Source organism: Mustela nivalis (assembly GCF_964662115.1).
Source record: "Mustela nivalis genome assembly, contig: HAP1_SCAFFOLD_686, whole genome shotgun sequence".
Taxonomy (NCBI): Eukaryota; Metazoa; Chordata; class Mammalia; order Carnivora; family Mustelidae; genus Mustela; species Mustela nivalis.
In genome coordinates, this window is record NW_028135977.1 from 271316 (window position 1) to 293816 (window position 22501).

At 40.8% G+C, this 22501-nt stretch overlaps 1 long non-coding RNA gene across 1 annotated transcript; it reads left to right on the forward strand.

Moving 5' to 3' along the window:
• The first annotated feature begins 12115 nt into the window (after positions 1-12115).
• LOC309857387 lies at positions 12116-20916 on the forward strand. Its single transcript, XR_014307677.1, has 3 exons — positions 12116-12273; positions 13415-13477; positions 20897-20916. It is a non-coding gene; the product is annotated as an uncharacterized lncRNA (long non-coding RNA).
• Positions 20917-22501: the final 1585 nt, after the last annotated feature.

Genomic DNA, 22501 nt, shown 5'->3' on the forward strand with positions numbered 1-22501 from the left:
TTTGAGGAATATTTATGGGATATACAGGGACATTTATTCATCTCTGTTGTCCATTGTTTTCAAGAATGGTTGGAAACACACACATACGTGAGCTCACACAAACTTTCTATGTCTTTCAACCCCTATGTAGTGTGCAGATTAGTGCTTAACTATTTTGGTTTTTTGTCTCGATGAAATGGGACATGTTTCATAAATTTCATATGCCCTCTTAGTACTTCTCATCATTACAGAGTGATGGTTCTTGGGGATTCTGCTTCTCGTGGAGATAGTATATAGTGATTTTATAAGTCCATGTATCTGGGAAGGAGTGTTTTACTTCTTGGCAGCTTAGAGAACTTCAATCTTTACAAATTCTATGTAATTTTCATAGCATTAAAGCTACTAATTTCAGATTATTGGTAAGTTTTAAATGATTAATTCCCAGGTTACTTTGAATTAGTCTTTGTTTGCCATCCCTGATTGCAGCTAGTTAGTAAAGTAGCTAAACTTTTAAACTCTACTTGGTTTTAATTTTGAGTGATGTCACTGCTTCTCTCATGGTTAATGGTTCTTAATTACCTGCAGCTTGTCTGGTTTGCTCATTTATTTTCCTGTGTTCCAACACCTCTTGTGATCTCCCAACTTCTGGCCTTTTGGGGGATTTGTACTTTAACTGGGTTCAGATAGGAAATACCCCTGAGTACAAAGAGAAGATATTTTTCTTCTAACTTCATTATCTCCTATTATTAATGTATTACATTGTTGTGGTACATGTGTTACAACTGATGAACCAGCATTGATACAGTATTAATTAAAATCCATGGTTTACATTAGGGTTCACTCCTCTTTCTATAGTTCTGTGGGTCTTGGCAAATGTATAATGTTATTTACCTACTGTTGGTATCTTACAGCCTAGTTTCATTGCCTTGAAAAACCCTGTACCTCATCTATTTGTTTCTTCTCCTCTCTCTGCACCCTCCTTACTCACCCCTCAGCCCGGGATCTTTTTACTGTCTAGAGTTTTACCTTTTTAGAGGCACCTGGCTGGCTTAGTTGCTAGGGCATCTGACTCTTGATCTCAGGGTTGTGAGTTCTAACCACCACATTGGGTATAGAGATGACCTAAAAAATAAATAAAAATTAAAATGTTGGTTAATTTTTACCTTTTCCAGAATGCCATAGAGTTGGAATCATATAGTATTTAGCCTTTGAGACTGGTCCTTCACTTAGCAATATGCATTTAAGGTTCTTCGAAGTCTTGTGGCTTAATAATTCATCTTTTAATTGTCGAATAATCCGTTGTGTGGGTGTGGCACAGTGTACCTGTTCACCTACTGAAGGAGATTGGATTGCTTCAAAGTTTTGGCACTTCAGAGAATAAAGCTGCTGTAAATATCCGTGTGCAGGTTTTTGTGTGGACACTAGTTTTAAGCTCTTTTGGGTAAATACAAAGGAGCACAATTACTGATCTTATAGTGAGAATGTGTTTAGTTCTGTGAGAAACTGCCAAGCTGTCTCACACAGTGCCTCCCATTTTGCATTCTGACCAAACAGTGAATGAGAGTTCGGTTGTCCCACATCCTTGCTAGCATTTGGTATTACTAGTGCTTTGGATTTTTTATATTCTACGTGATATGTAATAGTACCTTGTTTAAATTTGCAATTTCTTAATGACATACAAAGTTGAGCATCTTTTCAGATCCTTTTTTTTTTTTTCGTTTTTAAAGATTCTATTTATTTATTAACAGCACAAGCATACGGAGAGGTAGCAGCAGGCAGCAGGAGAGGGAAAAAAGCAGGCTCCTCGCTGAGCCGGGGGCCCAGTGTGGATTTCAGTCCCAGGACCTGAGCTAAAGGCAGATGCTTAACTGACTGGGTTTCCCAGCCACCGCTCTTTTCACATTTTTAAATTAGGTTTGATTTCTTGTTGCTACTAAGACATCTTTATATTTCTTATTTTAAGTCCTTTACCATGGCTGTGTTTTGCAGATATTTTCTCTACTCTGTGACTGGTCTTTTCATTCTCTCTCTCTCTTTTTTTTTAAGATTTTATTTATTTATTTGTCAGAGAAAGAGCAAGCGAGAGTGAGCACAGGCAGACAGAGTGGAAGGCAGAGTCAGAGGGTGAAGCAGGCTCCCTGCGGAGCAAGGATCCCAATGTGGGACTCGATCCCAGGACGCTGGGATCATGACCTGAGCCAAAGGCAGCTGCTTAACCAACTGAGCCACCCAGTTGTCCTGTCTTTTCATTCTCTTAACAGTGTCTTTTACAGAGAAGTTTAATTTTAACAAAGTCCCTCTCATCAATTTTTTTCTTTCGTAGATCATGCTTTTGGTTTTATATCTGAAAAGTCATTGCCAAATCCAAGGATCCCTGCATTTTTTCTTATGTCATCTTTAAGAAGTTTTGCATTTTACGTTTAGGTTTTGTGAAAGGTGTGAAAAGTTTGTTTTTATTCTTTTCATTTGTTTGTTTTTTCTTATCAATGTCCCATTGTTCGGTTCCATTTGTTGAAGACTGTCCTTGCCATTGAGTTGCCTTTGCCTGTGTGTGTGGATGTTGTTCTGGGCTCTCCACTCTGTTCCAAGCACCTGTCTCTTTTGCCAGGCACCTTCTGTCTTAATCACTATAGCTTTAATAGTAAGTCTTGAGATTGGGTGGTGGCAATCCTCAATTTCCTTTTTTTCCCCGCTCTTTAATATTTTGTTGACTACTCTGGGACTCTTGGTTTTCCAGTTTTCCATCCAAATTTTAGAGTCAACATGTTGGTATCCACAGAATAACTTCCTGGCATTTTGATTGGGATTGCATTGAGTCTGTCGATCAGTTTGGGAAGAACTGACCTCTTAACAGTATTGAGTGCTCTTACCCAAGATTATGGACTTTCTTTCCACTTCACATCTTACCTTGCTTGTTATCTTTCATCAGAATTTTATACTTTTTCTCATATAGATCTTGTGCATATTTCGTTAGATTTGCACCTAAGTATTAATTTTTTTGGTATGCTAATGTAAATGGTCTTGTGTTTTTAACTTCAAATTCCACTTGTACATTGCTGGTATATATGAAAGCAATTGACTTTTAAATTTTTTAATTAAAATTCAATCTCGTTAACATACAGTGTACTTTTAGTTTCATGATTAGAATTTCGTGATTCATTGGTTGCATACAACACCCAGAGCTCATCCCAACAAGTGCCCTCCTTAATACCCCTCACCCAGTTACCCCAACTTTCCCCTCTCCAGTAACCCTCAGTTTGTTTCCTGTAGTTAAGTCTCTTGTGATTTGCCTCCCTGTCTGTTTCCATTTTTCCTTCCCTTCTCCTATATTCATCTGTTGTTTCTTAAGTTCCACATGTGACTGAAACTATATGGTATTTGTCTTCCTCTAGTTACATCCATGTCCTTGCAAATGGCAAGATTTTGTTCTTTTTGATGGCTGAGTAATGTGTGTGTGTGTGTGTGTGTATACCACATCTTCTTTATCCATTCATCTGTTGATGGACATCTGGGCTCTTTCAATAGTTTGACTATAAACATCGGGGTGCTTTTGCCCCTTCAAATCACTTTGTGTACTTTGGATAAACATCTAATAGGGCAATTGCTAAGTCGTTGGGTTGTTACATTTTTAACTTTTTGAGGAGCCTCCATACTGTTTTCCAGAGTTGCATTCCCACCAACAGTGTAGGAGGATTCCCCTTTCTCCACATCTTCGCCAACATCTGTTGTTTCCTGACTTGTTAATTTTAGCCATTTTGACTGATGTAAGGTGGTATCTCATTGTGGTTTTGATTTGTATTTCCCTGATGCTGAGTGATGTGGAGTCCTTTTTCATGTATCTGTTGGCCATTTGGATGTCTTCTTTGGTCTGTTCATGTCTTCTGTCCATTTCTTGACTGGATTTTTTTGTTTTTTGGATGTTGAGTTTGATAAATTCTTTATAAATTTTGAATACTGGCCCTTTGTCTGATACATCATTGGAAAGCAATTGACTTCTGTATTTTAACTGTGTATTGTGCAGACTTGCTATAATCACTTGACTAGTTTCAGGAGGGTGTGGGGTGTGAAGTCTTTGTATTTTCTGTAGACAGTCATGTCATCTGTGAACAAAGTTTTATTCTTTCCCAGGTTGTATACCTTTTGTTTCCTTTTCTTACCTTATTTCATTAGTTTGGCCTTCCAGAATAGTATTGAATAGTAGTAGTAGAAGGGACATCCTTGCCTTGATTCCCTGTCTTCTATTTTCTCAGTATTAATATCATGTTAGCTGTGGATTTTTGGAAACATTCTTTATCAAGTTGAGGAAGTCCTCCTATTCTTAGTTTCCTGAGGGTTAATAATGAAGAGGTGTGGATTTTGTTAAATGTTTTTTTTCCTCCCTTCATTGATATGATCATGTGATTTTCTTTCTGTTGATATGATGGATCACATTGATTTTCTAATGTTGAACATTTTCTAATGTTGCATACCTGGAATAAATCCTACATGGCCCTGGTGTATAATTTTTTAATATAGTGTTTGCTTTTATTTGCTAATTTTTGTTGAAGATTTTTGTGTCTGTGTTCATGAGAGATACTAGTTTGTAGTTTCTTTTCTTGTAGTATTGGTTTTGGTGTCAGGGTAATAATGATCTCCTAGAATGATTTAGGAATGATTTAGGAAGTACTCCTTCTAGTTTTACTTTCTGGAAGAGATTTTAGAGAATTGTGTAGTATTCCATAAATGTTTGGTTGAATTTACAGTGATTGGGATTGTTAGCAGTAGCCCTCCCTTCTTTCATCTGATATTAGTAATTTATGTCTTCTAGCTTTTTTTCTTTGTTTGACTGGCTAAGGGTCTATCTGTTTTATTGATGTTTTCAAAGAAACAGACTTGGGGTTTATTGATTTAAAAAAAAATTCCTGGTTTTAATTACATTGATTTCTGCTCTAATTTTTATTTTTTTTTTCTACTTCCTTTAGGGTTTTTTTAAATGATTTTATTTGACACAGAGAGAGTCAGTGAGAGAGGGAATACAGGCAGGAGGAATGGGAGATGGAGAAGCAGCCTCCCTGAGCAGGAAGGACCCTAGGACCATGTCCTGAGCCAAAGGCAGATGATTAACCAACTGAACCACCCAGGAGCCCCTCCTTATTTTAGATTTGATTTTGTTGTTGTTGCCTAAAATGGAAGCTTAGATTATTGACTTTAATCTTTTTTTTTCTAATATTTGCATTCAGTACTGTATTTTCCCTTTAAGCAACATTCCACACATTTTGCTACATTGTATTTTTTTGAGACTGGTCTCCTGTCATTTAGAAGTGTGTCATTTAATCTCCATGTATTTTGGACTTCTTCAACTATCTTCTGTTACTGATTTTTAATTCCATTGTGGTCTGAGAACATACTTGGTATAATTTTTATTTTTAAAAATTTGTTGTGTTTTGTGGCCCAGAATTATTCTGTCTTGATGAGTGTTCCATATGAGCTTAAGAAGAATGTGTGTTGCACTATTACTGGGCGAAATAGTCTGTGTACATCTGTTGTACGGTAATTGATGGTGGTGTTAAGTGTGCCATGTCTGGACTGAATCCTTGTTGCCCTGCTGCTGGATCGGCCCATTAATGATAGAGAAGTGTTGAAGTCACCAGCTGTGATAATGGAATTGTTTATTTCTCCCTGCAGTTCTGTTAGGTTGTGTCTCACCTGTGTTGATCAGGCACACATACCTTAAGGATAATTGTGTCTTCTTGGTCAGTCGATTTCTTTATCATTATGTAATGCTGCTCTTTATGCCTGATAATTTTCCTTCTCTGAAATCTGCTTTGTCTGAAATTCATGTAGCTACGCCATTGTTCCTGTGATTAGTGTTACTTTGGATTTTTTTTAATGTATCCTAGCATTTAGCTTGTTGATATTTAAGTTGTTTCATTTTTCATCAAAATATAATTCACAAAGCATAATAGTTGCCATTTTAAAGTGTACTCTTCTCTGGTTTTTAGTATATTTACTGTGTATATGGTACATACGTCACTTCTGTCTAATTCCAGAATGCTTCCATCACCCGAAAAATAAACCTCTTACTTCCAATTCTCCCCTCCCCTTATTCCCTGGCAATCATGAATCTACTTTCTGTTTTTATGGATTTGCCTTTTCTGGAACATCTCATATCAGTGGAATTGTATAACACGTGACCTTTTGTGTCTGGCTTCCTTTAACCTGAGAGTAGAATGTTTTCAGACTTCACTCGTGTTGTAGCATGTAACAGTTTATTCCTTTTTATGGTTGTGTAAGAGGCTCTTCCACATTTTATGTATCCATTCATCAGTTGATGGACGTTGGGTATATACTCTTTTGGCTGTTACGAGCAGCGCTGCTGTACACATTCATGTACAGGTTGTGGCAGGAACATCTGTTGTCAGTTCTGTCGGTGTCATACCCCTAGACGTAGAACTGCTGGGTAATTGTATGTGTGTAACTTCTTGAGGAGCTACCGAGCTGTTTGCTGCCTTAGCCACACTGTTTTACATTCTCACCGACAATATAGGAGGGTTCCAGCTTCTCCGCCTTCTTGCCAGCACTTTTCTTCTTCTTTTTTTTTCTTTTTCTTTTTCTTATTTTACCATAGTTGTCCTAGTGGGTGTGACGTGGCATCTGCATGTGCTTTTGATTCGCATTTCCCCAATGACTAAGGATGTCGAACATCCCGACATGTGCTCTTGACCGTCTGTGTATCATCTTTGGAGAAATGTCTATTCAAAAGTCTTTGGCTTGTTTTTAAATTAGGTTATTTGTCTTTTTGTTGTTGAGTTCTAAGAGTATATTTGCATATACTGGTTATTAGATCCTTGTCAGACAAATGATTTGCAGATACTCTCTCCCATTCTGTGGGTTGTCTTTTCACATTCTCCGTAGTGTCCTTTGACACACGAAAGTTTTTATTTTGATCAAGTTCAGCTTATCTAATATTTCTTATTGCTTTGTGTATCATGTCTAAGAAAGCTTTTCCCGATCCAAAGTCATACAGATTTTCACCTGTTTTCTCTGAGTGTTACAGTTTTGACTCTTACATTTAAATCTTTGATCCATTTTGAGTTATATTTTTGTGTATGTGTGACGTTGCTGTTCCAAGTTCATTCTTTTGCATGTAGATATTCACTTGTCCCAGTAGTAGGCACTCGAAAAGACTGTCCCCCCCCCCCATTAAATGGTCTTGGCATCCTTGTGAAAAATCAGTTGACCATAAATGTATGGGTTGTAAATACTTTCTTTTTGAATACTTGGGGAATCTACACTATAAAGTAAAACCATTCCTAAAGTAGTAAAACCATTCTTGGTTAAGTGAAATGGGTCTCTATTATGGCACTGTGAGTTTGGGTTTGCTTTTCACAGCAAACACTGCCTAACCCAGTATTCACAGATGTTCCGAGTTATTTAGTCATGTGTTATGCAACTTTTGTTTATCTGAGAACAAATGCATAAATGGTAAGTTGAGTACTAATATTACCTAATAGCATTTGTTCACTGAGGCTAAGTTATATGATTTACTTACTTATTTATTTATTTATTTATTTAAGATTTTATTTGAGAGTGAGAGAGTGCAGGAGCAGGAGGAAGGGACAGAGGGAGAAGCAGGCTCCTTGCTCAGCAGAGCGCCTGATGTGGAACTCAAACCCAAGAGACTGGGATCATGACCTCAGCCAAAGGCAGATGCTTAACCACATAGGCACCCCAGTTATACAATTTAGAATGCCATCATGAAGTTCAAGAACTTCAACAATGTATAACTGAGGCAGGGAAAGTGATCGACCTAAAGGTATACAGTTGATGAGTAGGATGGCCAGGATTATGAACCGAGACCCCCTCCCGTGATGTACTACATAACTATGATGTAAGGTCTGAAATTGTCTCCGGAGAGAAAGGTCCAGGCTAATTTGGTCACCAGTGTAAGGAGCAGGTGGCTTTCTGTAGATGACTGTGAAATTACGGTTTTAAATGAAGTCCTTCTCTCTGACACTAGCAGGGTCAGTCTTTGGTTGATTAACTAAAAAAGTCAGTTTAAACAAGTACTCTTAGGGAATGGTACATACAGTTTTTAGCATTTTATTTGGAAAAAAATATGTACATTTATTCTCCATTGAAACAGTGCCAGGTCTTTTCTCTGGAAACTGGCCTGCAGATTAGATTTCTGAGTTATCACAGCACTTGGGTCGCTCAATAGGTTAGGCATCTACCTTCGGTTCAGGTCATGACCTCGGGGTCCTGGGATGGAGTCCCACATTGGGCTCCCTGTTCAGCAGGGAATCTCCTCCCATTGCCCCTTTCCCTGCTCATACTGTCTGTCTGTGTCTCAAATAAATAAAAAGAATCTTTAAAAAAAGCTTTCTATGTTGTCGTTTTTTGCATTCAGTTTCAGTTTCTTTAACTGAATTGAGTGAGAATCCTGTGATCACTCCCTCCCTGCCTGGTACTTGGTCATCTCACCCATACCTAACTTAGCAAAAATTTTCTTATTGGTTTCTTTGTATCAAATCTTTCCAAAGTAGCTGTGTTAGTTTTCAAAAGAACAGTGATTTTTTTTTGCAGTCATATTTTGTTGGTTTACATAGTGTTTAATGAAAAGTAAGTGTAGGTGTCCTTAACTAGTTTTGGAATCATCACATTTGATTCTTGCTGACTAAACAGGTCATGGAGTAGCAGAGTCACAGGGGAATTAGATAGTAATTTATTGCCTCTAAGCATATAAGCCTACCAGGGTATCACAGTATTGTAAAGGGGAAACACAGGATAGCTAATCCTGTGAGACCAATACTTGGAAATAGGTTATGAAAGATTTGGAACATCTGTTCAATGGGACACTCAGCATGCACATAAAATATTAATAGAAATGTATGTGTTTTATGTAAAGACATTCAAGTTATATTTTTAGATGGGAAATTTTTTTAATAGAATGGGTTTTTATTTTTTATTTTTTTATTCTTTTTTAAAGATTTTATTTATTTATTTGACAGAGAGAGAGAGAGGTCACAAGGAGGCAGAGAGACAGGCAGAGAGAGGGGGGAAAGTAGGCTCCCGGCTGAGCAGAGAGCCTGATGTGAGGCTTAATCTCAAGACCCTGAGATATGACCTGAGCCGAAGGCAGAGGCTTAACCCACTGAGCCACCCAGGTGCCCCTAGATGGGAAATAGTTTAGAAGAGCATGAATATTTGTGTGTGTGTGTGTGTGTGTGTGTGTACACATATGTGTGTGTACACACATACATAGAGAAGGTCTGGGGTTTCCATTCAAGATGGTCGCATAGGAGGATCTTGAACTCATCTCTTCTATGAAATACACACTGAATCTATAGCTCCATATGGAAAAATTTCCTGTGGAAAAAACCCTACAACTAGCTGAGTGACTCCTACACATTAGGTGAGTAAGGAAAAAAAACCTATGTTGAAGTAAGAATCAGTCTTGCCATAAACCCCACCCCTGGTACAGCGACCTGGGATTGGGAGGGTACTCAAAACCCCAGGCTTCTCCCTGAGGAGCAAAGGGTTTGAGCCCCACTTCTGGCACCCCAACTTCCAAGACGTACATCTAAGAGACAAGACCCCAAAACATCCAGCTTTGAAAGCCATCAGAGCTTGCACCCATGAGACCCATAAGGCTATAGCAAACTGAGAAACAGTTCTTAAAGCAGTCCCGCGAGTAGACTGACCCACCCTGGAACTCAGCACAGAAGCAGCAGACTGAAATGGGATCAGATTTCTGTGAAAGAGGCTCATTTGCTTATCTTAAAGCCCTGAGGGGCAGGCATCTAATTTAACGTGGATCTGGGAGCCTAGTAAGGTATTCTCCAAAGATGGAGCTGATGGGTACCATCTTTGCGCTGTCCCTCTACCTCGCTTCTGCTTTCTGGTATCTCCTGGAAAGGAGCTTGAATGCTCGTATGATGCCCCGAGGTTTGCAGTTGCTACCCAGGTATACCTCTAGATCACCTGGCTCTAGCGGCTAGCAAGACTCACACTCACGGTAGTGAGTATCACAATATTTACAACAACCAAGACTTGGAAATAACTAAAGTGTCCACCAATGGGGTGAATGGATAAAGACAATGTGTGTGTATACGATGGAATACTAACCATAAAAAGAAGGAAGTCTTGCCATTTGCAACAACATGGATGGACCTTGAGGATATTGTGCTGAGTGAAATAAGTCAGACAGAGAAAGAGAAATACTGTATGATCTCCCTCACATGTGGAATCTAAAAAACAAAACAAAATGAAGTCATAGAGAACAGATTGGTGGTTGCCAGAGGCGAGGTTGTAGAGGAAATAGATGAAGGGGTCCAGTGGTATAAACTTCCAGTTAATAAGATAAGCCTTGGGGATGTAATGTACATCATAGTGACTGTAGTAAATAATACTGTGTATTATTGTATATTAATTTTATTATTTTTTATTAGAAATATGTATTTTTAGCCCCAGGGTTACAGGTCTGTGAATTGTCAGGCTTACACACTTCCCAGCACTCACCGTAGTACATACCTTCCCCAATGTCCACAACCCCACGACCCTCTCCCTACACCCCTCCCCCCAGCAACCCTCAGTTTGTTTTGTGAGATTAAGAGTCTCTTATGGTTTGTCTCCCTCCCAATCCAATATTTTTTTTTAAGATTTAATTTATTTATTGGACAGACAGAAATCACAAGTAGGCAGAGAGGTAGGCAGAGAGAGAGGAGGAAGCAGGATCCCCGTTGAGCAGAGAGCCCGATGTGGCCTCGATTCCAGGACCCTGTGATCATGACCTGAGCCGAAGGCAGAGGCTTTAACCCACTGAGCCACCCAGATGCCCCCCTCTGAATCCAATCTTGTTTCATTTTTTCTTCCCTACCCCCACACCCCCCACTTTGCCTCTCAAATTCCTCATATCAGGGAGATTGTATGATAATTGTCTTTCTCTGATTATTTCACTCAGCATACCCTCTAGTTCCATCCACGTCATTGCACATGGCAAGATTTCATTTCTTTTGATGGCTGCATAGTATATTATATATATATATATATATATATATATATATATATATATATATATATATTTTAAGATTTTATTTATTTATTTGACAGAGATCACAAGTAGGAAGAGAGGCAGGCAGAGAGAGAGGAGGAAACAGGCTCCCTGCTGAGGAGAGACCTGATGTGGGGCTCGATCCAAGGTCCCTGGAATCATGACCTGAGCCGAAGGCAGAGGCCTTAACTCACTGAGCTACCCAGGTGCCGTATATTATTATATATTTAAAGTTGCTAAAGCTTAATAGTTCTTAGCACAAGAAAAAAATGTGTATGTTTGGTGATGGATGTTAACTAGTCTTAGGGTGATCATTTCACAACAGATAAAAATATGGAATTTTTATGTTGTACGCCTGAAACTAACATGTGTCCATTATATGTCAGTTTCTTTAAAAAGTAATTGATATTTTATTTTTTTTAAATTATTTATTTATTAGACAGAGATCACAATTAGGCAGAGAGGCAGGCAGAGAGAGAAACAGGGAAGCAGGTTCCCTGCTGAGCAGAAAGCCCAATGTGGGCTTGAACCCATAACCACTGAACCAGCCAGGCACCCCAAAAGTAATTTATATTTTAAAGAGAAAGACTATGGCACCTGGGTGGCTCAGTCAGTTAAGCGTCTGCCTTCGGTTGAGATCTTGATTTCAGGGTCTTGGAATGAACCCTGACTTCAGGCTCCCAGCTCAGCAGAGAGCTGGCTTCTCCCTCTGCCCCTCCTCCCACTTGTTCTCTCTGTCTCTCTCTCTCAAATAAATAAAATCTTAAAAAAAAAAAAAAAGTAAAGAGACCAAAACAAAGTCTGGAAGGATGTGAATCGCTGTGTTAAAATTAAGAAGAAAAAGCTGTTTCTATTTTGAGAAGAGCCTCTTTGAAATGTATAATTAAAAGAAATAAAATGCCTGTAGAGTTAGGCAACAGGAGAGAATGGTCTTGGTGAGGGGCCCCCTTTCCCATAATCTTAGAAAGTGAGCAGACCCCCTGATGTCCTGTGTGTGTTCCCCTGCAGTAATACAGCCTCTTATTCTTTCGCTGATCTTATTTTTCTATGTAAAATGTGGTATCAGTGCAATCATTTTTTCTTTCTGGTTTGATTTTCAGGAAGATTTCGACATCGATCACTTTGTGTCTGACTGTAGGAAGCATGTCCAGCTGGAGGAACTAAGAGGAGATCTGGAACTCTACTATAAACTTCTTAAAATAGCCATGGTCGAGATCATCAACAAGGATTATGCAGATTTTGTCAACCTTTCCACAAACTTGGTAAACCTGAAATTCACAAGTCCTACACACACACACACACACACACACACACTTTCTCTCTCCTTCATATTTATTAAAAGGGCAGAGTTTTTAGAAACCTTTCAGTTGATTACCCCACCAACCCCACCAGAAACTTGAAGAAATTACCAATTTCATTAATAAAAGAACTAAACTTTTTGGAATACATTTTTTTGTTTTAGTTTTTATTTATTTAAGGTTGCTCTAGTTTGATTATGTTTCAAATTCATTAGTCAACAGTGAAAAGTAAAGGATAATACCCAAGAGGTTGTTTTATTAGTTGGTAAGTGATTACCCTGAAGTCTTCCTTGATTTAGACTAATTTGTAGGAGCAAATGTCCACCACTCTTACAATGTTTAATTTACTCCCAGGTATATCTGTTAGCCAGAACTAGGTTGAGGGAACATTGGCCAATATTGATATTTAAAAAGTTTGGTTTTATAAAAATATAAGAATGATTTGCAGTGAGCTTATCAATTGTTTGTAAAAGCCATTTAGAAATGTTGAATTTTGTTACTTGGCAGAAAAGTCTCCTTGTTGATGCTTCATTTTGTTTTAAATCTGTTTGTCCAGAGAAGCACAGAAAGTTGCAGCTCCATGGGAATTTCAAGAAGCATTAAAATTAATGATGCACATTTGCTTTTGGGAAATATACCACTAAGATAAATATCCCAATAGGATTAAAAACCTAGAAAATTTTACTTCTGTTTAATTTCTATTTTTCTCAAGGCTTATAATAATGTTTAAGAGAGACGTAGCCCGTCAGACTTTCACATCAGCTGGCTGAGTATCATCAATTACAGACAGAGAACTGTTCACCTTCTGTGAAAATTTTTCACATTCATTTAAAATATCATCTAAAGGCAAATTGTTCTTAAGGAAACTTTCGTTTCTCCTGACTTCCCTTATTTTTATAGTTTCATGTATTTCAACAGATTTTTTTCATATTCTATGAACAACATTAATGGCCAAATAACACTTCTGTTGTTTAGCTAGTTATGTAGTAAAATACGGTTGTGCCAAAAAAATAACTTAAATCTGGTACTGCTTTGATCGTTAAATAGATACGTCACTATTACTCCTTATCGTGATGTGTTTGTGCCAACCTGGTTTTGCCTTTAGGTTGGCATGGACAAAGCCCTCAATCAACTTTCTGTGCCTTTGGGACAGTTACGAGAAGTTCTGGTAAGTCCCCAATTAATGAAAACAGTCTTCTGTGACGCCTGTTGTCCTCGTCGGCTTTTCTCTAAGAATTCTTTTCATCTGTTAGTTTGGTGGTACTGGTGGTTGTATTTTAATGGTTCATGATTATAATATTCACCTTCAGAAGAGTTGTAAATGATTTTGTTTTTGCATATGCTAAAAACCTAAAAAAACATATTCGATTTGAAGAAGACATATTCTCAGAGTAGACAACCTTAAAATGTCAGGGGAGAGGAAGCATATTTCCAAATTCAACTTATTAATGCCACTTTGGTCATATGTAAGTGGTTTCTAACTTACGAATGACTTGTATTTTAACAGTTTGTAATCTTGTAAATATCCCCCCCCCACCCCACGTAATCTACGTGTGGTTAGGTTCCTGGGCTGATCTACAAAAACTGTGTAATCCCTAATGGAACTAAAGGATAATATAAATAAAATGTAATACTTAATAAATGTTACATTTGCATGTTCTCTCAGAAAAATCTCTGTTGTGGGAATGGGACTCCCCACCTCTAAGCCATTGGGAATAGGAACTCCACCTGGGTGAACAGTGGAGGGGCAGTTGTGGCATCACTTCTAACAAAAAACTGTGCTGCCCTGTCTCCCCTCCCGCCCCCCCCCCCCATCTGTGTCTGGTGCCCTGACTTACAGCCTCTGTCCATTCTGATGCCCTGTCGTAAACTTGTCATAAACGACACCATCCTTCCTTGTGTGTCTCCTCTAGCTTGAGTGGCCTCTTGCGTCCCTCCCCTAAGACAGTGCCTGCATCCTAGAGAGAATATAAGGAGAACATAATTTAAGGGAAGACACAGTACATGGTTAGAACCAAGAAAAATGCAGAGTGATGGAAATATCAGTGCTGAGAAGCCTAGGGGAGGGGCAGGCAGGAAAGAGTTCGTGAAACAGGTAAAAATCTTGAGTTGTGCCTTGAGGTAGCCAATACTTTCCATGGTTTATGTCTCATTTGAATTTTACAAAATCGTGTTAAAGATACTTTTCCTTGGAATGGAAGGGATTTTCATGGTCCGCTGTTGGATTCCACACCAGCCGCTGTGGGGCTCTCCCACTGCCTCCTTGGTGTGCCTCTTCCTCCCGGGGCCTCATAGTGGTGTTGTTTCCCAAGCCTAGCCTTCCTTTGGCCTCCCACTCTTCTCTCGAACCCCCTCCCTGGAGGCAGATTTGCTCTACTCACACAGGCTCCTGTCCCGCCTCACCCCCTGCCATCACCGTATCCCCTCCATTTTCCATGGCCTGTTTTTATGGCCACTTTGGTCCTGCTCAGCTACAGGCCTGACCTGCCTTTCTGGTCCCAACTCTGAAGCTGTTCTGTGAGATTCTCAGACCACTGAGGGATACGACTATATCTGTCTTCATTGCATCCCTGTAGGCTGCCACAATACTGACGTCCAGGAGGTGTTTCATAATGTTGATGGAGTGAATTAATTCACCTTCCTTGGAATTTTTGTGATATGCCTACTTCATTCTAGTTGTTTCTGTTAACCTTTGTTTTGGCCCTAATTCCTAATTATCTCTTTATTCATTAGCTTCTGGACATGTTTCTCTACCTCTGTGCTCTGCCTTTTTCTGGTCTTCTGTTCTTCATTCTTGATTCCTGGTATTCCCATACCCACATTTCATCATCATGCATCAGTGCTTTGACATTCTTTCGTTCTCCAAAATATGCAGAATCTAAAGACTTCATCTCAGTGAAGTTGGCCCTCCATTCCTATTTCTGCTTCTCTCCAGAAGGAAGCCTGCAGTGCACATGGCTGTGTGCCTGTCTGAACCTGCCCCTGAGTGTGTGTGCACTTACATCTGCTCCCCATCCCCTCCCCACCTCGGCAGCTGTGTACACATGGCTTTCAGAGTCCGATTCGAGCCCCGTCGAATTTCCAGACTCTCCTGTACTTTGCTTCATATTATCTGTTCTCCATTCTAAGCCCCCTCATCCCCATAACTTTCACTGTATATGTCATTCTTCTTGTGGCCATGCAACCCTGCCTTCGTGTCATTATGCCCCCAGGTCATGAGTCCCCTCAACAGTAACTGTGTCTGGTATATCATGTTTTTTTTTTTTTTGGTCAATATCTGCATAGTACTGGTGCACAGGTATTAATTTCTGTGGAATTAAATGAGATGTAGGAAATTGATAATGTGACAAAACAATGTCTGTAATACATTTTCTTTATTATTCTTTTAAAGAGCCTCAGGTCATCAGTCAGTGAAGGAATTCGGGCAGTAGATGAACGAATGTGTAAACAAGAGGACATAAGAAAAAGGTACCCTCCAGTAGATTTCATTTTTTTTTAAAGATTTCATTTATTTATTTGACAGAGAGAAATCACAAGTAGATGGAGAGGCAGGCAGAGAGAGAGAGAGGGAAACAGGCTCTCCGCTGAGCAGAGAGCCCGATGTGGGACTCGATCCCAGGACCCTGAGACCATTACCTGAGCCGAAGGCAGCGGCTTAACCCACTGAGCCACCCAGGCGCCCCCTCCAGTAGATTTCTTATGCTGCATGCCAGTTGAAGCCCTCTCCTCTTGTCTCCACGAACTTGTCAGCACTATTCAGCTTTTTTCTTTTTTTTTTTAATTTAGCTTTTTTTCAAAGCTCTCACGCATGTGCATTTTATGCATTATGTCACGTTATCTACCTGAAATAAGAAGACAGAATTTCAGAGGTACCCACACGATCTCAAGATCACCCACTTTTTCCAGAACAAGAAACAGTGATAACTGTTGTCGGTGCAGCGCTTGACAGTTAACGACTGTATAAATTGTCAGCAGCCCTGTAAAGAAAATAGGCCTATATCAGAGACTAGGGGAGAAGTGGGCTTTCCAAAGCAAGCTCAGGATTCTGCCGTAGGTTTGCTGTTATTTTCTGATCCTGTGTTCTTTATGTTCTGGTGTTCACTTTAATTTTTTCAATTCCCAGTAGTTAGCATGCGGTGTTGGCTTAGTTTCAGGTGTGTGAGACAGGCAACGGCTCTGTACATCTGAGGGCTCACCCCGGGAGTGTGCCCCTTAGTGCTATCTCCAGTTCCAAGTGTCCCCGATATCATTCATGATCATAACGATGTAGGGGCACAGCGGGCATTGGGAGTCTGGGCTTCTGACTCTCGCCTGCTGCTCTGTACAATGTTTTCTATGTGTATTATTAGCATATTTGTTAAAATCTCAGTGGGGAGAAGCCTGTTTGAGGGACAGGCTTCTGTTTAATTCGCCTCTGGATCTCCTCACAGCTTTTGTCCAAAGAATGCTTGTCGTGCGCTTCCAGACAAAACAGTAAGCTTTGTGAGAGCAGGGTGTATTTCTTGCTTTATTTTCTCGTGCCCCCCCACCCTCCCCCCCCCCCCCGTCGGAATGAATATCGAGCTCCCAGGGGTGTTCATTATTATTATTATTTATTGAATGGATGACTTTGTATTTTTTTGTTCTTTAAGGATGAGAGTTTTCATAATGTCCCTCAACCTCTTTGATAATATTTGTAGTGTAAAAGGTCTTTAATGATTTGGTGCTTGGGCATATAGGTATATGCACATGTAAACTGAGAGGGCCAGTACAATCGGAAGCCAAAGTTAAAACATGAATAAAGGGCCATAAGAAAACAAATGGAGGGGCGCCTGGTGGCTCAGTTGGTTAAACGTCCGACTCTTGATTTTGGCTCAGGTCATGATCTCAGGATCATGAGATTGAGCCCCGCATTGAGGTCTGTGCTCAGCAGGATGTCTGCTCGAGATACTCTCTCTCCCTCTGCCCCTCCCCTGCACACGCACATGCAGTCTCTCTCTCTCTCAAATAAACAAATCTTTTTTAAAAAAATAGGAAAGAAATGCCCATAGAAAGATTCAGGATGGGGAAAAAAAGAAATAAGAGTATAGAATATGAGAAAGCAAAGTCTAGGTTTTTTTTTTTTTTTCCTCTATAAACTTGCAATAGAATATGGAAGTATGCTTATTCTAGAACTAAGATTTGCATTCTTGAGAATTCTGTGTTTCATAGAAATATTCAAAATATAGCATGCCCTATATATTTGAAGTTAACTTTTGGTCTTATATTTTCCTGCATTTAGCATGGGAAATAAAGATGATTAAGAGTAAAGATGGTGACGTGTTTTGTTTGCTTAATTTTTATTTTTATAGATGTGTGTGTTGAGGCTTATACAAGTTGAAAAGATTGAAAAAATCTTAAATTCACAAAGTTCGAAAGAAACCTCTGCACTAGAAGCAAGCAGGTAAGCATTTTTTTTTTAACTACGTAGCACATAAATTAATACTTCACATCCAATCTAATTAGGCGGGGACGGCTTAGTTAGAATTCATTTCTGAACAAGAAGAAAATCCAGGTTTGTGGCTAGAATGTAGCTCCAGGAGAGTGGAGAGCATGAAATAGTGAAATCTATAACACGTTCCTATAAACGCTTTGGTTATAGACCACAGTTCCAACACGTCATTATGCTTGCAGTGTAAAAGTATATTTGGAATCACCTTCCCTGAGGACTAGCAAAGTCCTGTTGATCTTTAAGGCATACCTACCATTCATCTTGGTTTTTCTCCATCTCATTTTTTTCCTAGACATGCCCAGAGTATTACCATTGATGTATTTTGCACCAGCATTATATTATTATGAAACAGTATAAAACATATCCAGTTGAAATTTACAAACAGGAAAGGAAAAACTTATGAAATAGGAAAAAGATGATGGCTCTCTTTGTTATACTGTGATTGTCTTGTTCCCTTCCTGGTGTGAATTTTCAATCAGCCAGGGTAGATGAGTGACTCAGAAAATGAGTAGTTAGGTCCTGTCAGCACTGTGAGACGCACAGTGGTGCAGTGGGAGTAGCCGGGGCTGGTCCTACACATACCAGCTGGGCTGCCTGCGTCAAGGTCGCCTGGTGCCCTGAGTGCTCTGTTGTGTGACGCTAACAGTCCCTCCCCTTGCAGGCGGAGTTAGGTTTCTAAATTTTAGGAATTAAGGTTTTAGATTTGGAAGGAACTTGAGAGACCATATGCTCCGCATGTCTCATGATGGAGATTAAGAACGGACACATCCCAAAGGAAGCGATTCTCTGGTCCTAGGTCTCTGTCCCCTTTCACATCAAGGCATTCAACTAAGTGGTCAGCCTCCACTGTGCTTGTGTCTCTAGCCCGTTGCACTCGTGCTTCTGCCCCGTTCGTCCACACTTAGCAGACAGTCTGCACGCGGCCCTTCTGCAGCCCGTGTGTCTCCAGCGGCTCTGCTTCACTGCGGCCCTTGGCAGCGCCTGCAGCTCCTCCAGCCATGTCCACGTTCGGCCCCTGGGGAGCTGGCCCTCCAGTGTTCTTCCCATCTTTGCTGTTGGTGCTGTGCTCCTCGGATAGAAACACCTCAGTGAGCTCTGTGTTTACAATCCTGTCCCTTTGCAACACTGTCCTTGATAAACAGACATTGTGCGCTTTCTTGCTCAAAATTAATTACCTTGGAGGACTTTTTTCTCCAGAAGAGCAGCTCTGAGCTCTAGAGTCAGGAAAGCCAGAGCAGTGTCAGCGTACAGTAAATCCATCATGCTCTGCCAGGCCCAGAAATGCCGAGAAAAGGATAAATAGGAAATGCGCATGGGATCAGTCAGTAGAGGTTGGGATTAGGGTTCGGCAGTGTTCGTGCCAAGCACTTGCCTTCCCTCCACACCAGTTCTGATGCTCTGGGACGGGGCACACCATGGCAGGTCTCCAGAGATTTGGGGTTTTCTTACAGTGTGTTTCCTCACTACCTGACTGCCCATCCTCAGATGTGGGATGCCTCATAGAGCCCAGGAGGGGCTTTGGGGCCTTTGTTGTGTGTTTTTTTTTCTTTCACTGTTCGACTTCCTTTTGAATGGGGTTGACGCTTTCTAATGTGGGGGGCAAGAGGGAAGTGTATCCAGTCCACTTGATGGCAGATGCACTGTGAGTGATTTCTCACCAGCTCCCGGAGCACTGAGCTTGCTCTTTCTGCCGTTGGGTAAATTTAAACTTGGAGTCCGCTGCTCTGAGCGATTTCCCAGGTTGCTGCTAGGCGGTCAGTTTTAGCTGATTGAGGAGACAGCAGTAGTTGGTACTGGGGAGGTACTTGGGAGGGAGAATGAGGCAGGCAGAGAAGAAGAGGGGGCTTCGGGTATGAACGGTAGGACAGGGCAAGAGAGAGGAGGGGGTTAGAGAATGGGAGAAGAAGGGAGAAGAAGGGCACGAATGGGAGAGCCCGAGGAACGTGGAGGAATCATGCAGTTGTACCCACACTGACCTAAAATAGCTCCATCGCCTTGCCTGGGCCCTGTGGCCCGGGCCAGGCTGCGTCGGTGGCTTCTACAACCTCCCCGCTCCTCACCCCTTGCACTGGGGCCTGCTGCACAGACAGTTTGTCATGAAAATTGATGGCGTTCAGGTGCAGGTGCCTGAGCACTGTAAGGCATGGGGGGCGGTGGGGGTGGCAGGTTTTTAACTTTGGGAATTACATTTCTCTAATTGTCTCTACTAGCCCTCTCTGGACTAGACAGATTTTGGAGAGAATTGCCACAGAATTTAACCAGTTACACTTTCATGCTGTTCAGAGCAAAGGCATGGCTCTTCTGGACAAAGTAAGACCAGCAAGGGTTGGTTTCGATTTTCAATTTGCTGTTTGCGAATTTCCTGGATGATTTTGGTTTGACCTAGCATTGCCCCTGATAATTGCTACTCTACAGGATTTTGAAGCTAGCTTTGAATTTTGTTTTTTTCAGTGTCTCCTGCTTGGGACCCTGCTTCCATTATGACACACTAGATAGATTTTGTGTAAAGACACAAGCGTAGTCTCCAAACTATGCAAGTAAAATTAATTCTGAATTTCATGTAACTTGACACATCATATGATGTAGTCAGAGTTCATTTATCCAAAGCCCTTGACTGGGTTTAAATGCACGTTTGTCAGATTTACTCCGTAGCTTAAGAGGCAAAAAACTTTTTGTCTAAACTTCACTTTGATGAAGCTGACTTACTTTCAAAGAAATCATAGGAAGGGGACGCCTCAGTGGCTCAGTCAGTTAAGCCACTGCCTCTGGCTTAGGTCATGATCCCAGGGTCCTGGGATCGAGTCCCACCTTGGGCTCCTTGCTTGGCAGGAAGCCTGCTTCTCTTTCTGCCTGTGTCTCCTTGTGTGCTTGTGCTCTCTCTTGACAAATAAATAAATAAAAACCTTTAAAAAAAAAAGAACGAAAGCAATCATGGGGAGAAGAGATTCATTGTTATTCTCTAGGAAATGTTGGGATTTTAATCTTACATATATTCTGGTAGAATTAGAGGCTCGCTTTATATATATAACACTTATGTATATAAATTATACACATATATTTGAGCTTTTAGAAACTGTGGTGCCTGGACCTTCTTTCCTGGTCTCTCTGTTCTTGCAGCGTATAGCCCACATTACGGCCATGCTGTAGCAGTCCCTGGGAGGCCTGCTTCTAGAAGGGCTTCAGACTTCCAATGTGGACATCATATGGCACTGCCTCCAGACTTACGCTACAATTGACAAGACATGGGATGCAGAGGCGTTAGTTGGTCAAGTACTGGTGAAACCGTACATGGATGAGGTTTGTGCCCCCATGCACCTCATTCCACAAACACAGAGCATCTAATCTGGCTTCGTTTCTTGACTGGGTGCGAGAGAGCTCAGGGCTCTTCCTTGAAGATGCTCTTAGTTCCTGCTCTTCTGGTTGTAAGAAAAGGTTGGTCCCGCTTGGTGCCCATCAGCATGGCAGGAATCAGGCATGCGCTCTGGTCTCTTACAGTGATGCCATAACTCAGGGATCATCTTAATTTAGTAGGGGTGAGGGACTTGCCTAGGAAGAAGGTACGGATCAGAACATTTTCAGGTCAATTTCCATTTCCATAAGTTATACGTTAATGAAGTTGCCGAAAAGCGTGACCCCACCAAGGCGCCCGTGCCCACTGGAGGAGCTGGAAGACAGCTCTGTGCGCAGGGAAAGTCTGTGAGGGGAAGCGTCTTCGCAGAATTGATGTGGCCTAAGTCTTGAAGACCATGGGGGAGTTTTCCAGGCTAGGAAGGTGGGAGGGAGGGAATATTCAAAGATAAAGGGCTTTGAAGGGCGATTTAGCGGGGTAGTACCTTAAGTCCAGAACTTAGTTACCCAGTGTTCTTGACCTTTAAGGATACAGTTAAATACAGGGAGTCAGTGTATCCTGCCTCTGAGCGGCCGGAGTATGGGCTGCACCATGTGAGGCCGCCAGCAATCAGCAGCTTCCAACTTAGAGAGCGTCGGTTTCATCTAGTTCAAGCTGACAGAAGTCATGAAGCCAGTCTCAGCGTTTGAGGGCTTTCTTCCAGTCACCTGCCAGTGCGAGTGTTCTTTCTGTCTGGTAAGTATAAAGCTACCCACCATGACTTCAGGATAAAAGGCTTCAGTTTTAAAACGAGACAGTATCCCAGTGATAGAAGTGAAATTGAAGGATTAATTTCAGTAATCTTCTCAGCTTTATTAAGACTCTAAAAGTAAATGATCTGTCAGTTCTTTGTATGTATCCTATTATAGTTCATAGCTCTCTCTGTGAGGGTGAAAAAGATCACATTATTCTTTGTCACTAAATGAAAATATTTTAGTTATTTAATTTATGCCCTTTTCATTGAACTGAATCTAATATGCTAAATTAGGGAAGTACTTTACATTTCCGTGTCATTAAATGAACTGTGGCCACGTTTGTATTTTAAGTTTGTATGCTTGTCATTCACCTCCTGCAACTCAGCCTCACCAAAAAAAATTAAATACTAAAGCAAATAATATGTGTTTTCTTCCATCACTTTCCATCTCAGCCCTTTCCCTGTTCTGGACACGGTAGAGGATAAGGCCAGGGTGAAGATGGTACAGAGCTGTTGTCTGCAGATACAGTATTTCGCTTTTAAGCTCAGAAGGGAAGCAGATGAGTGTGTGTGATGTTTTAGCTTCAGGCCAGTCTCTGTCCCTCAGCCTCCGTGTCCCCCAGGGTTGGAGCAGTATTCC